Source organism: Apodemus sylvaticus, chromosome 3, assembly GCF_947179515.1.
Source record: "Apodemus sylvaticus chromosome 3, mApoSyl1.1, whole genome shotgun sequence".
Lineage (NCBI taxonomy): Eukaryota > Metazoa > Chordata > Mammalia > Rodentia > Muridae > Apodemus > Apodemus sylvaticus.
The window spans coordinates 20,247,982-20,262,575 of record NC_067474.1 but is presented as its reverse complement, the minus strand read 5'-3'; the positions used below and the strand labels follow the sequence as shown (position 1 = coordinate 20,262,575).

Below are 14,594 nucleotides of genomic sequence, written 5' to 3'. Positions count from 1 at the left end.
TACTTGGCAGAAATTGTCCATTTCACCTGCAGACCAATACTGTCCAGGAAAGGAACACTTTATGCAGAATTGTTGACTGTTGGCTTTGACGAGAGAGGGTGAACAGTCCTTAAATAAATTTGCTTTACAAATGTCTGTCAGATAGATGATCCAGGGCTAGTAGACTGAAGACAGATACTCCAGAGTTTTGAGGAATTAGGGGCTGTCCAGGTAGTCAGATGTCTCTACAGTTGTTTGAGAAGCTGGTTGGTGCTTCCTATACACCCACATAATGTTTAAGTTGTTGTCAGATTTCTAATGGGGTTAAGACTAATTTTAGTCTCATAATCAAACTCAAGTTGTTTAACATTGAGAGAGAGAAAGTTTATAGAGTGGATGACATGGTTTTCAGATGAAGTTACAGGCTAAAATCTGAACATAATCTAGAGATAAAAGCAAAAGTCAGTTAGGAATGATGGTAGAGTATTTTATGTAATTGATAAATATGATGAACTAGATGCCATTTGTAGACATCTAGTCATTTGTAGAGTAGATCTCATACTCTATAATTTACTTGGTTGTTATGGTTTTGTTCAATTTATGTCTGAGAGAAGAGTTTTTTGTTTGTTTTGTTTTGTTTAATTGGACAGAAAAGGTGTGGTGTAAGAGAAGGTTCTATCGCTACTGTCATTTCCCCAATTGGCTTTTGATTTGTCAATGAAGAAGACTGGGGCCAATTGCTGAGTGAAGGGTACAGGTGGAACTTCCAGATCTGAGGAGGAAAAGGAGAGGAGAGAGGCTTTCCTGCCAGGCTTTAGAGGAAGAAGGATGCAGCAATCATGCAAGGCCTCTGGGGCAGCTAGGACTTGCAGCCTCTGCTACAGGCAGGTGGCCAAAGATATTTGGCAGGGACTTGTTGGAAAAGTCACTAAGCGGAAGGAGAGACAGAGATAATAAATTGGTAAGGGCACACTTTTCCAAGATGGGAGATATCTGTGCCCAATAGTTGTGCATAGTAAGCAAGTCTAAAAGCAACAAGCGGTGTGTATTTTTTTATCTGCGGATTCAAGGGCCTTGGGTAGGAGTTAGTAGAGCGACCCCTCCTGGAGCAAAGGAAGAAAGAGAAGTCAGGGTAGGGTTGGAGGTGGTGGATCTGGGAGGGGCTGGTAGCACTGCAGTTCTCGGGCAAAGTTTTTTAAAACTACACACAACAAAAACTTATTTTTATATAAAAACAATTGCATCCATTTTCTCAGTATATGAATTTGTTTTCCTTTTTAATTAGTGATAATATATGTATACCAAATAATTGCTTCAAAATAAATTTCTAATTTATTATCAAGAACATTTTTTATTTGTATTCCTATTTTATATAACTATTTCCTGGAACTGTATAAAAATTTTGAGGCATAAATGTTATGAGCAGTAAAAGTTTAAGACTAGTAAATGCCATGATTTAAGGCCACTGAGGTCTTCTGTAAGTCAGACTGGCCACAGAAGTCAGAACTCTTATCAGCAGTTTTAGAACTGTGCAAGCATCCAGTCAATCTTATTCAGGGACTTTGCATCATCAGTTTTGGCTGTTTCCAAGGCACAAACCCTTGTGCACAATGGCCCTGAGAAATTGATTTTAGAAGAGAGTCTGTTTCTGTTGCTTCTTTTGATCAAAAGATTCTGCCATCTTTTGAGCTTACAGACTCCCAACCTCAGAATTTCCCTGTGGCATCCACAGGGTGGACTGAGGTTGGGCTGAGTTTCAGAGATTTTTCAGCTCTAGTGAAGTAGTGTGGTGTGTGGAGCTACAAAAGTTGGACCTCTGTCCTTGACCTTCATCTCCTGTGTCAATTTGGGTTTGAGAAATCGAGCACTCCATTCATCTTTTGCAACCTTCACACAGTATGAGACAGTGGTAATGAGCTTCACTGACTTTCAGATCACCCCAGTGAAGGACCATGGTGTTTCATACAGTAACTCTAGGCTTCTCTAGACTCGGGCTGGGGCTTTATTACCAGCTGCCTTAACAAAGAACCACACATGTGGGTTTAAAGCACGTATGTTTAATGTCTCAAGATGACCAGTGGGTTCTGCCAAAGACTTCCTTCCTGAAATTTTAATGGCTGTTTTCTTGCTATGTCCTTGAACTGTGGTGTTGGGGAAGAGATACACGTGATATTGTAGTGTCTAGCCAAATAATGATAACAATGTTGTGAACAGGATAGAATTACCTCCCATATCTTTACTCCCTAATGTTATCTTTGGGCATAGAACTTCATGTTTTAGATTTATGAATTAGCAGTACACCACGGTGCAGCCCATACCAGCTCCCCAAATCCTTGGAGATACTGAATTCAGATTCTACATCTTCATATCTTCAATGTTTTCTCTATTGAATATCTGCAAGGTCCCAGGTAAGGCTCAGCATCCAGGCTCACAGTGTGAGCATTTTGACATGCATTTTCTCCTTGGTATCTACCATGCTAAGCTGTCCCAGGGTGAGGATGGAATTTTCCTTTCCCTAACTCTCAAAATCAAGTTTCCCACCTGTTAGTGTTGAATCAAGAGTGCTTTCTTCAAGTTCATGCATTTGAATACTTGGTCTCCAATTGGTTGCTTTGTTCTGAGAGCTAGAGCTTTTGGGTTATTAGGCCTAGCTGTCAGACATGGGCCAGTAGAGCTAGATTCTGAGCACTATTGCTTAGCCGTAATCTGGTGCTTTTCTCTGCTTCTTGATCTGATAACATCAACAATCTACATCTCAAACTCTCACTGCTAACAACTGCCTCTCTCCTCCTACCAATCCTTCAGACTCTCCATTGTCCCATTCCCTCCTGAAACTGAGCCACAGAGTCCTTCCACAAGTTGCTTCTCTCATTTATTTATTTTGCACAAGAAAATTAACAAGTACATCACCTCTTGTTAATCAGAATGAATATTTAAGAACACTACAATGAGCCTTTTCTGTTGTAGGCTGTTTTTACTCTATGTTTCCCAGAAAAGCCTTGGAACCAGTTGTGCCTGTCTGGGCTATTTCTCTCTAACAAAATCTGCAGAGAAGTTTTTGGTGAATACAAGTTCAGTTAGTTGAGTGCATGCGTGCGTGTGTGTGTGTGTGTGTGTGTGTGTGTGTGTGTGTGTGTGTCTATGAAAAGATTTTGCAGGCTACTTCTTAATTGTTAAGAATCTTTGGCTTATGATTGTGTTCCCACTTTTTTTTTCTTTTCTTTTTTTTAAAAAAAAAGCAAAAGCTGATGTTGAGCACTTCTTAAGGTGCCTCTCAGCCATCCAAATTTCTTCAGGTGAAAATTTTTTGTTTAGATCTGTACCCCATTTTTTAATAGGGTTATTTGGTTCCCAGGGGTCTAACTTATTGAGTTCTTTGTATATATTGGATATTAGCCCTCTATCAGATATAGGGTTGGTGAATATCCTTTCCTAATTTGTTGGTTGCCGTTTTGTCATTTTAACAGTGTCTTTTGCCTTACAGAAACTTTGTAATTTTATGAGGTCCCATTTTTCAATTCTTGATCTTACAGCATAAGCTATTGGTGTTCTGTCCAGGAACCTTTCTCCTGTGCCCATGTCCTCAAGGGTTTTCCCCAGTTTCTTTTCTATTAGTTTCAGTGTGTCTGGTTTTATGTGGAGGTCCTTGATCCACTCGGAGTGGAGTTTAGTACATGGAGATAAGAATGGATCAATTCTCATTCTTCTGCATGCTGACCTCCAATTGAACCAGCACCATTTGTTGAAAAGGCTATCTTTTTTCCACTGAATGTTTTCGGCTCCTTTGTCGAAGATCAAGTGACCATAGGTATGTGAATTCATTTCTAGGTCTTCAATTCTATTCCATTGGTCGACTTGTCTGTCACTGTGCCAATACCATGCAGTTTTTAACACAATTGCTCTGTAGTATTGCTTGAAGTCAGGGATACTGATTCCCCCAGAATTTCTTTTGTTGTTGAGAATAGTTTTAGCTATCCTGGGTTTTTTGTTATTCCAGATGAATTTGAGAATTGCTTTTTCTAACTCTGTGAAGAACTGAGTTGGGATTTTGATGGGGATTGCGTTGAATCTGTAGATTGCTTTTGGCAAGATGGCCATTTCAATTATATTAATCCTGCCAATCCACTAGCATGGCAGATGTTTCCATTTTCTGAGGTCTTCTTTGATTTCCTTTTTCAGAGACCTGAAGTTCTTGTTGTATAGATCTTTCACTTGTTTGGTTAGAGTCACACCAAGATACTTTATATTGTTTGTGGCTATTGTGAAGGGTGTCATTTCCCTAACTTCTTTCTAAGCCTGCTTACCCTTTGAGTATAGGAAGGCAACTGATTTGCTTGAGTTGATTATACAACCAGCCACTTTGCTGAAGTTGATTACCAGGTGTAGGAGTGCTCTGGTGGAGGTTGTAGGTGATTAGAGAATGGGTGGAGAGAAGAAGGTTTATGAAACATATGGGGAGGGGGGATCTGGGAAAGAGGAAATCATTTGGAGTGTAAACAAAGAATATAGAAAATAAAAATAATAAAATGAAAAAAACATTACTCTCACTAAACATTCATGTTTTAATATTTTAGCTCATTTCTCAAGGTTGTTATCAGTGAAGTGTGCTAGGGAACTGGTGTGTCCTACTAGCTTAATAATAGAGTGGATTTCATGAATATAAACATGAAAAATAAACTGTATAAACAGAACTTCTTTGTAGATTTTCTAGAATTAAAAATAAGTGTTCATAAGTCTAAGTTTATTTAGACTTCTCACTAATTTCAGTAGTCATTCTCTAAAATCTAAGGCTGTACTGCAATATGAAATGTGGAACATTTCTCTGAAACTCATGAATATTAACATCCCAACTTTACATTGACCTATTTCATTGGATAGAGTTCTATGCACTAATCAAAGACAATTACTCTAGCTCGCTATGGTGTAGGGGATATATTAATAGAATGTAGAACAAATTGTAAAGTCAAAGAAGGTGCTGCAAAATGATACTTTATGCAGGAAGGAACTACAGTAGCTTGCCAAACTAAGGAAAAAGTGTTTTATGAATATAATTTTGATAATTTAAAATGGAATATTTTATGTGTGTTACTGTAAGTCCCTTGATTTCTGCCTGCAAAACACAATTGAATATGTTTAATGAATAGTCCTATTGATTGTATAATTTTGGGTTTGTCTGAATTATTTGAAAATATGTTCACAGTCTATTCAATTAAAAAAAAAAAAAAAAAAAAAAAAGCAAAAGCTTGTGCAGTGTGACACATTTCCACAAGGGGGCCCACCAGCATCAACACACAGCCTCCTGCTCTAACCTGAGCCTCAGCACCAAATTTCTAATCTTTTATTACACAGAAAGTCTTCAGGAAAACAGTGTTTATAAAAATATACAGTAGTAAGAGAGGATCGACTATCTTACTATGATTGGTGCTACGTGTAGAATTGTAAAGTTGAGTTTGATTAACAGAAGGATGAACTGCTAATGTGAAATTTACAGCTGTTGTTTATTCGTTCCATAATACCTTAATGTTTAAAAATGATTTTTAAGGCAGCCAGAATAACTGAATTTTTAATTCACTTATTGATTTAGTGAAAAATGTTAGAGATTCCTTGAGTCTCCATCTGATTCTGGGGGACCTTTATTTTCCCTCTCTTCTGTCTCCTCTCTTTCCCTAGCCCTCACAAGCAAGCTGCCCACCACAATCAGCTGTGAAGTCTCTGCCACTGCCTGTGCTCTCCCTTATATGCATAATAAAGGCCTCAACCCCCTAGGAACACTCCTGCCTTCTCTTTGTTTGTTTCCTTTTATCATTCAGGAGGAGGTAGATTACTGGGAGCAGTTATTATAAAGCAAGTTACTTTAAATAAAAGAATAGTAAAAAGATACTTTGAAACCTGTTTTATGAGTCTATCTTTATTGCTGTGAAGATGCCCAGTAAGATAAACTGTGTCTGCCTTTCTTAGCAGGAGACCTAGCCACTCTGGAAAAGTGAGGCCTGAGACCTGATTTCAATTAAACGTTTTGTTTTGTTTTTCAGGTTTTATTGTTGTTGTTTTGACATAGGGTTTCTCTGTGTGGCTCTGGCTGTCCTAGAAGTTGCTTTGTAGATCAGGCTGGCCTCAAACTCAGAGATCCACCTGCCTCTTCTTCCCAAAGTCATCCATCACCATTTCCCCAGCTATTAAACATTTTAAATACCATATCCAGCATATCTCTGAAGAGTTTGAGGACCATCTATTACATATACCTGATTTTAAATAAATTTTACTTGTTTTAGACTTAACCTTGAAAACATAAACAAGAGGCTAAATAAAGCTTGCCATTGAATGAATTACACAACAGTTTACAAGTTGGTGACCTTTATAAGGTTAGAAATTTTACAGCTTTATCTCTGTTAAATTTGAGCCTTAGAAATTGGAGTGGATGTAAAATAAATAAATAAATAAATAAATAAATAAACAAGTTTTGTCTCCTACTCCCTGCTACCGGAATTATGACTCTGAGACTAATTATTTATCAATAAATGCCTAGGCTATAAGATTTGGCTTGCTCTTTTACTATCCCTTTTGTTCTAACCTGGGTTCAGCTATGAGGCTGTTTTCTTCTCTTTGTCTTTTGTCCCTCTCCTCAGAGTTCCTGGGACAAATTTCCCCTTTATTCTACCCTCAGTTAAGCTACCTGCTGGTTTATGTCTATCTCCTCCACGTTTTAGCTCAAATCTGTCATGCCTCTGACTCTTTCCCAGAATTCTCTCTCTCCGTGCAGGAAGTCCCACCTCCTATTTTCTGCCTCAGCTCATGGGCTATAATAAGCATTTTTTCTTTAATTGACAGGTAGTGCTTATAAGAGATTTTCGGTACAAATTAAAGATTTAATTGAAGATCATTTAGCATCAAAATAAAACTTTAAATCATAAATGTTTTCTAGTTCCACCCATTTGCCTAAGAATTTCATGAATTCATTGTTTTTAATAGCTGAGTAGTATTCCATTGTGTAAATGTACCACAGTTTCTGTATCCATTCCTCTGTTGACAGACATTTGGTTCTTTTCAGCTTCTGGCTATTATAAATAAGGGGACAACATTTGAAATGTAAATAAAGAATATATATAATAAAAAATGAAAAAATCATAAATGTTGTAAACTTTAAACCATAAATACTGTTCACAGAAAGAATAGAAGCTTTATAAACCATAAATATAGTCCATAGTTAGACTGAGCAAAATTTTAGAATTTTACAGTTTCTTGTTTGAGTTAGTTTACACAAGTAGCCAAAGCTTAACAAAGTTTGCAAAGACAAAAAGGTTAGACATGCATCTGCAAGTCAGTTACTATTAACCTGATTAGACCTTAGGAAGTTATAAAATTAAACATACATTATCCAACATGCTTCTTATTTAAGTTTTCTAGAAGCCTGGTATGGAACAGTTACCAATGACATTAAGTGGTTAATCAGTGAACTCTGAGTCAGTTTTTGTTAACCTGAGTCTAACTTTATAACCTTAGGAATTTATAAACCTTAGAAAATTCATACTAATCTAAACTACTTTGGAGGCCCGTGTTGTCTCCTTAGACTGAAAAGCAAATGCAATGATATACAGAAGATTCTGTAGGACCAAGGAACTTCATAGGTGCTGCCTTAGCTGGATTTTACCATGTGGTTATCTTAAGATGATGGTGAAGTTACTTGGCATCTATCATTTAACCGTAATAAAGATAGGTGTCAACCATGTGGTTGCTATTTAAAATATCTATTTTTTGAGGGGGAAGGTCTATTCTTTAAACAAGAGTTGGATCTAAGTTACATATGCACTATATTCTAAACAAGAGTTGAAATCAATCAATCATCTATTGTAACTCTTATTTAGAATATGTATGCTAAGAACATAAGAATACTTGTTTATAATATATATTAACTTACATATGTAAAGTTGTAACAAATTTACATTTCCCATTTATGGAGTTTTTTAAACTATAAACCTTTTGTTAAAACTTTTAAGCCAGATTTTTGTTACAGATTTTATAGGGTTTTTTTTCCCAACAATACCCAATGAGCTTCCAAATCCTGAGAGTTTATAGCATCATCTTAAGGGATTTTTTTTAAAAGAGCAGAGCACAGAGAAGTCATAGACTTTTATAAAAGATTTTTAAAGGAGGAAAGTAGAAAAATCTTAGAGATAAGAGACTTTTGGAAGTGTGTTCTTTCTGAAAGTGTACTTTTGGGAGTATTGTCATTTAAGGCATAAGAGATTTATTTAAATATAAGAGATATAAAACATTTGTTTGTACAGTGGTGGAAGTTATCACCTTATGAGAGAATTTGAAAATCAAGTATGCCAATCTTTGGCCATTGGTCTATCTGTACTTAGGCCAAGCTATTTGTAGTAACATAGCAAGGTTTTAATAAAATCTGATTCCAAGGAGGAAAAGAGAAAGGGTTGCAAAATGGAACATTGATGGGGGAGAGTTCCTGTAAGTTCCAAGAAGATGCTGACAGAAAGCTTAGATGGGTGTAGAGAAGCTCTGAGATTGAGGGAGGAGGCTGAGAGGAGGGAGGATAGCACCACAGGTTGATGATGCTTTCTTTTTTCCATTGTGTAATTCACAACTGAGCTTTCGATTCAGTTCCATTGACCAAGTTGTCTGCTTTATATCAATACCATGCAGGTTTTTTGTTTTTGTTGTTTGTTTGTTTTTTGTTTGTTTTTTACTACAACTCTGAGAAGAAGGTTTATGGAACATATGGGGAGGGGGGATCTGGGAAAGGGGAAATCATTTGGAATGTAAACAAAGAATATAGAAAATAAAAATATTAAAACAAAACAAAAACAAGCAAAACAAAACAAAAAAAGGTCTCTACCTGAGTTAGACTCTAGACTTTTGATGGACTGGATGGCCTCCAATCCATTAGTTTTGAGTTTGAATTGCCACTCAAATTGGGGGCTGGAGGTCTGGACATGCACATGGGCTCTGTTTGCTAGGGGTACCCTGGGGTTTGAGGTGTTTCCCTGGCATCTTGTGGGTAGTGTCCTTCTACAAAATATGTGCATCATGATATGGTGAAAATGAAATGACAATGATTGGGATTATGCTGAATAAGTAAAGGTGGAGTGAAGGGGTGGCTTATATAGTCTTCAGGGAGATAGCCTAGCCTCTCTTGGGGTAGTAGCCTTCCAATGGAAGTTTTGGCTGGGATATGGTGAGGAGAAGAGGAGGGGTGGTTGGGAGTTTTGCTGGGAAGGCATGGGCAGAGTGGACGGGCAGTCTTTCCTGGGGTTCAGCATGTTGGCCTATTGACTGGTGGGGTAGGAGGCTTCTGCCAGTGGTGTCCACTGTTGTCTTCTTACGCCTGAAGTGATCACTCAGCATGAGGCTTGCCTTGAGACATTCACATTCGTGAGCTTGTTAGTGCACTGCATTCTTCATTGCTTTCCAGCTGTCTTCTACACCCATGTCAGTGCACACCACATGAGGCACATCACATACTCTTAGCTTACGTGATCATGAGCACCAGCAACTGATGCAAGACTTGGCCGATGTATATCTGCCTGTGCTTCGAGATTCTCTGGAACTTTAAGCAAACCACATGTTGTGGTTTGTGATCGTTGGAGATGGTCATCATCTCAGTCTAAGGCAGCTGTAAATCGCGTTGTTCAGTTTTGTTCTCCCACTCTCAGCCTCTTAACATCAGCTATGCTTCCTAAGATTCTACTTAAATCACTGGAAGCTGGAATTTTACAGTTTAGAGGACACCCAGCAATTTATATTGACAGTTGTGGGAATGGGGAAGACAGATTATAGTTAATGGCTTCCAGCTCAGTTTTGGTCATTTCCTAGTCTATACCATTTCTCCTGGCTGAAATCTGTATACATGGAACCTGACCGGTGAACACAGTCCAGGACTGGCATCTGTGACCAAGTACAGTTACTTTGGTTTTATTCTTTTCAAAGATGGAGTTAGGTTCAAATGTGTCCGATAGAAAATGTGCCAGAAACAGATCTGGAAACATGCAAGGCATAAGGCAGCCATTGGCTGGACAAGGAGTTCCAACGAACTCCTAGGATTAAAAAATGAAATGCATCTAGAGCCCCAGAGAGAGAAGCAAGCGAAGCATGGGCTCCTTTGGGGTTTTGACATCGGACACATTCTGAGTTCACATCCTTGTCTACCTAACAACTGTGTGATAACATCTCTCCTCAGTTCCAGGCATTTTTCTTTTCTTTCTTTCTTTTTTTTTTTTTTTTATTATTCTCAGGACCTCCTGATTTACAAATTCTCACCCTAGAAAAGATGATCAGAGCAAATGACATGTAGCCAAGGTCATCCAACTGTATATGGAAGAGGTCATTTTGATGGAAAGTCCCTTGTGAATTTCCATCCCTACCCTAAACTACCGTGTTCTTTTAGCTTATGTCGGCTCCCAGGACAGACACTGAGATTGCTCTGACCCAAGCAAGGAGGAATGAAGAAAACACACATGTGCAGATATGCAGGGTGGAGTGGGCTGTGTGCTTTGGTTGATAGAGTCACAGTAGCAGCAGCCTGCAAAGTCAGTGCATTTATTATCTGCAGCATGAGTGAGGAGGTTACAGACTAGCTAATCTTGGTAGGAGGTCTTTGAATGGGAGTAGTGCCAGGCTGCAGTCATGCAGCAGGAGGAGGCTATAGCAATTTTTTTCTGTACATATTGTTAACTTTGGATCCCAATCACTTGAACCTGATCTTACAATATCCATGGTGTCTTAGCCAGGATTGCTATTGCTTCAATGAAACCAAAGCAAATTCAGGAATGACCTAGCCAGCTCAGTCAGTCAACAGGGTCTCAAGGGAGTGAGGGAGGGTTGAAAAGAAAAAAGCAAACAATTAGACAACACTATAACATGACTCCAGTCAGTGCTGACGCTAAAGCAGCTTTATTTTCTCAGTCTGCTTTTGTATCATTCTAGGTACATCCACAAAACATGGTCAGTTCTTAGATCAAAGACAAAGTAATCAAGTGAAATAGTAAACATGGAGATCACACAAGATAGTAATCAAGCAGAGTAGTAAGTGAAAGGATCACACAAGATAATAATTAAGTAATAAGCAAAGAGATCACACAAGGTAGTGATTAAGAAAAGTAGTAAACAAAGCTCCCCCTCCCCGTCACTGTTGCTAATATTCTTATCTGAGCCTCTGAGCCTACTTTTTTTTTTTATTCGATATAATTTATTTACATTTCAAATGATTTCCCCTTTTCTAGCCCCCCCACTCCCCGAAAGTCCCGCAAACCCCCTTCTCTTCCCCTGTCCTCCCACCCACCCCTTCCCACTTCCCCGTTCTGGTTTTGCTGAATACTGTTTCACTGAGTCTTTCCAGAACCAGGGGCCACTCCTCCTTTCTTCTTGTACCTCATTTGATGTGTGGATTATGATTTGGGTATTCCAGTTTTCTAGGTTAATATCCACTTATTAGTGAGTGCATACCATGATTCACCTTTTGAGTCTGGGTTATCTCACTTAGTATGATATTCTCTAGCTCCATCCATTTGCCTAAGAATTTCATAAATTCATTGTTTCTAATGGCTGAATAGTACTCCATTGTGTAGATATACCACATTTTTTGCATCCACTCTTCTGTTGAGGGATACCTGGGTTCTTTCCAGCATCTGGCAATTACAAATAGGGCTGCTATGAACATAGTAGAACATGTATCCTTATTACATGGTGGGGAGTCTTCTGGGTATATGCCCAGGAGTTGAGCCTACTTTTTTTAATGTAAGCCCAATGAGAAATGCCAAATTCCTAGAAGCACCAAGGCTCTTAACAGGGAAAAAGGGGGCTTATTTGGCTTACACTTCACTATCATTGTTAATCGTAGAAAGAAGTCAAGATAGGAACTCAAAAAGAACAGGAACTGGAGGCAGGAGCTGACACAGAGAGCATGGAAGGGTGCTACTCACTGGCTGTCTTAGTTAGGGTTTTACTGCTGTGCACAGACACCATGACCAAGGCAACTCTTATAAGGACAACATTTAATTGGGGCTGGTTTGCAGGTTCAGAGGTTCAGTTCTTTATCACCAAGGTGGGAACATGGCAGCATCCAGGCAGGCATGGGTCTGGTGGAGCTGATAGTTCAACATCTTCATCTGAAGGCTGTTAGTAGAAGACTTACTTCTAAGCAGCTAGGGTGAGTGTGTTAAGTTCACACCAACAATGACAAACCTACTTCAACAAGGCCACACCTTCTAATAGTGCCACTCCATGGGACAAGCATATATAAACCAGAACTGGCTTTGAGTTTGTGGCAGTGCCTGATGCGGTCCCTGAGGTGGTCCCGAGCCTGGGCACCCCACAGGAGATGCAGGAGTGGCTTGGCACCAGCAGCTTCAGGAACCTCAGTCTATAGCAGCACTAGGAATTTGATCTCAAAACAGAAATTAAGTCTTGTTGCTTAGAGCTAAGTACCGAAAATGCCATGAAATCCAGATCAAGAAAAAGTTGAACCATGCAAATGTTGTAAAGGCCTGTGATATTCCTGAAGAATTGAATTTTTTAAATTAACACTGTGCCTCTTTTAGCAATGGAGTACTGTTCTGGTGGGGACCTCTGGAAACTACTCAACAAACCAGAAAATTGTTGTGGGCTTAAAGAAAGCCAGATGACATAGGATCTGGGATCTGATAATTGCATGAAAACAAAATTATACATTGAGATCTAAAACCCAAAAATATAGTTCTTCAAGATGTTGCTGGGAAGATAATACATGAAATAACTCATTTGGGTTATGCCAAAGATGTTGACCAAGGAAGTCTCTGTATATCTTCTGTGGGAACCGTTGTAGTATTTGGCCCCACGACTCTTTGAAAATAAACGGTACACAGCCACTGTGGATTATTGGAGCTTTGGGACCATAGCGTTTGAATGTATTGCTGGATATAGGCCTTTTTTTGCATCATCTGAAGCCATTTACGTGGCCTGAGAAGATTAAGAAGAAAGATCCAAAGTGTATATTTGCATGGGAAGAGATGACTGGAGAAATTTGGATTAGTAGCCATTTACTTCAGCAAGACAGCCTTTGTAGATTAATAGTAGAGCCAATGGAAAGCAGGCTGCAATTGATGCTGAACGGGGATCCACAGCAGAGATCTTACCTTGAAGCAGCCAAGGTGCTTTGTATTAATGGGTCACATTCTCAATTTAAAGATAGTGTACATCCTAAATATGACTTCTGAGAAAATAATTTCTTTTCTGTTACCATGTGATGAAAGTCTTCATCCACTACAGTCTCGAATTGAACATGAAGCAGGAATAAATTCAGGTTCTCAAGAACTTCTGTCAGAGACAGGAATTTCTCTGAAGCCTTGGAAATTAGCTTCTCAGTGTGTTCTAGATGGAGTTAGAGGCTGTGATGCTACATGGTTTATTTGTTTGATAAAAGTAAGACTGTATATGAAGGGGCATCCAGAAGTTTATCTGATTGTGTAAATTATATTGGACAAGACAGCAACATACAGCTGCCAGCTATACAGCTGCAGAAAGTGTGGCTGAAGCAGTACGCTATGTATCTGGGCTAAAAGAAGACGACAACAAGATCTTTCAGGGACAAAGTAGCAACATTAAGTCTTCCTAGATATAATGCTAACATGACAAAAGTGAAGAAGACTTTGATTTCAGCATCACAACAACTCAAAGCTAAATTGGAGTTTTTTTGTTTTGTTTTGCAAAAGCATTCAGCTTGACTTGGAGAGATATAGTGAGCAGAGGACTTATGGGATATCTTCAGAAAAAAAATGCTGAAAGCATGGAAAGAAATGGAAGAAAAGGTCATTCACTATTCTGAGGTTGGTGTTGGATACCTTGAGGATCAAATTATGTCTTTGCACACTGAAATCATGGAGTTGCAGAAGAGCCCCATGGAAGACACCAAGGAGACTTGATAGAATCTCTGGAACATCATGCCATTGATCTCTATAAGCAGCTAAAGTACAGACCTACTGATCACTTGTACAGTGACAGCACAAAGATGGAGAAGATCATTGTGCACACTGTGCAGGGTGTGGATTTCTCCACATGGCTTGCTCATCCTGCTTTCTTATAGAACCTAGGACCACCAGCCCAGAGGTAGTATTGCCCTCTGCAGAACTGGAACAAATAAGTTCCATGGGTCTCTGGTCTGGCTGGAAATAGCCAAAGTGTTACAGCACTCAGGAGGGAAACCCATACAGGTAGCCGGAGTCCCAACTCTCACCTGTTACTTTGGCAGCAGTGCCAATGCCCACAGCCAGGGATGTGGCTATGGCAGTGGTAGCAGCTGGGGCAGGGGCAGCAGGGGTGTGAGCCCAGCCTGTCAGGAGCATCTAAGGTTCAGCTATGAATACTTTGGGAGAGAAAACTCTTCCCCAAAGTGTTACAGTTCAGTAATACTGCCATTCTCTAGATGATTTTCAGTGAAATAACTTGTACAGTTTATTTCATGTGGACAGGGACGTTATAGACATTGAGGAGTAGGGTGGGATTCAGGGTAGATGCTTTCCATTGGATCAGTTTTAGATGCTAGTGATGCTCTATTTGCATGGGGAAGGGCTTCAAGTGTTTTTCTTATGTAGTGACTGATTGTCATGGTCCTCTCACTGGGGTGC

At 39.2% G+C, this 14,594-nt stretch overlaps 1 pseudogene; it reads left to right on the top strand.

The window, feature by feature from the left end:
• The first annotated feature begins 12,313 nt into the window (after positions 1 to 12,313).
• On the top strand, positions 12,314 to 14,292 carry LOC127679766 (inhibitor of nuclear factor kappa-B kinase subunit alpha-like; annotated as a pseudogene).
• Positions 14,293 to 14,594: the final 302 nt, after the last annotated feature.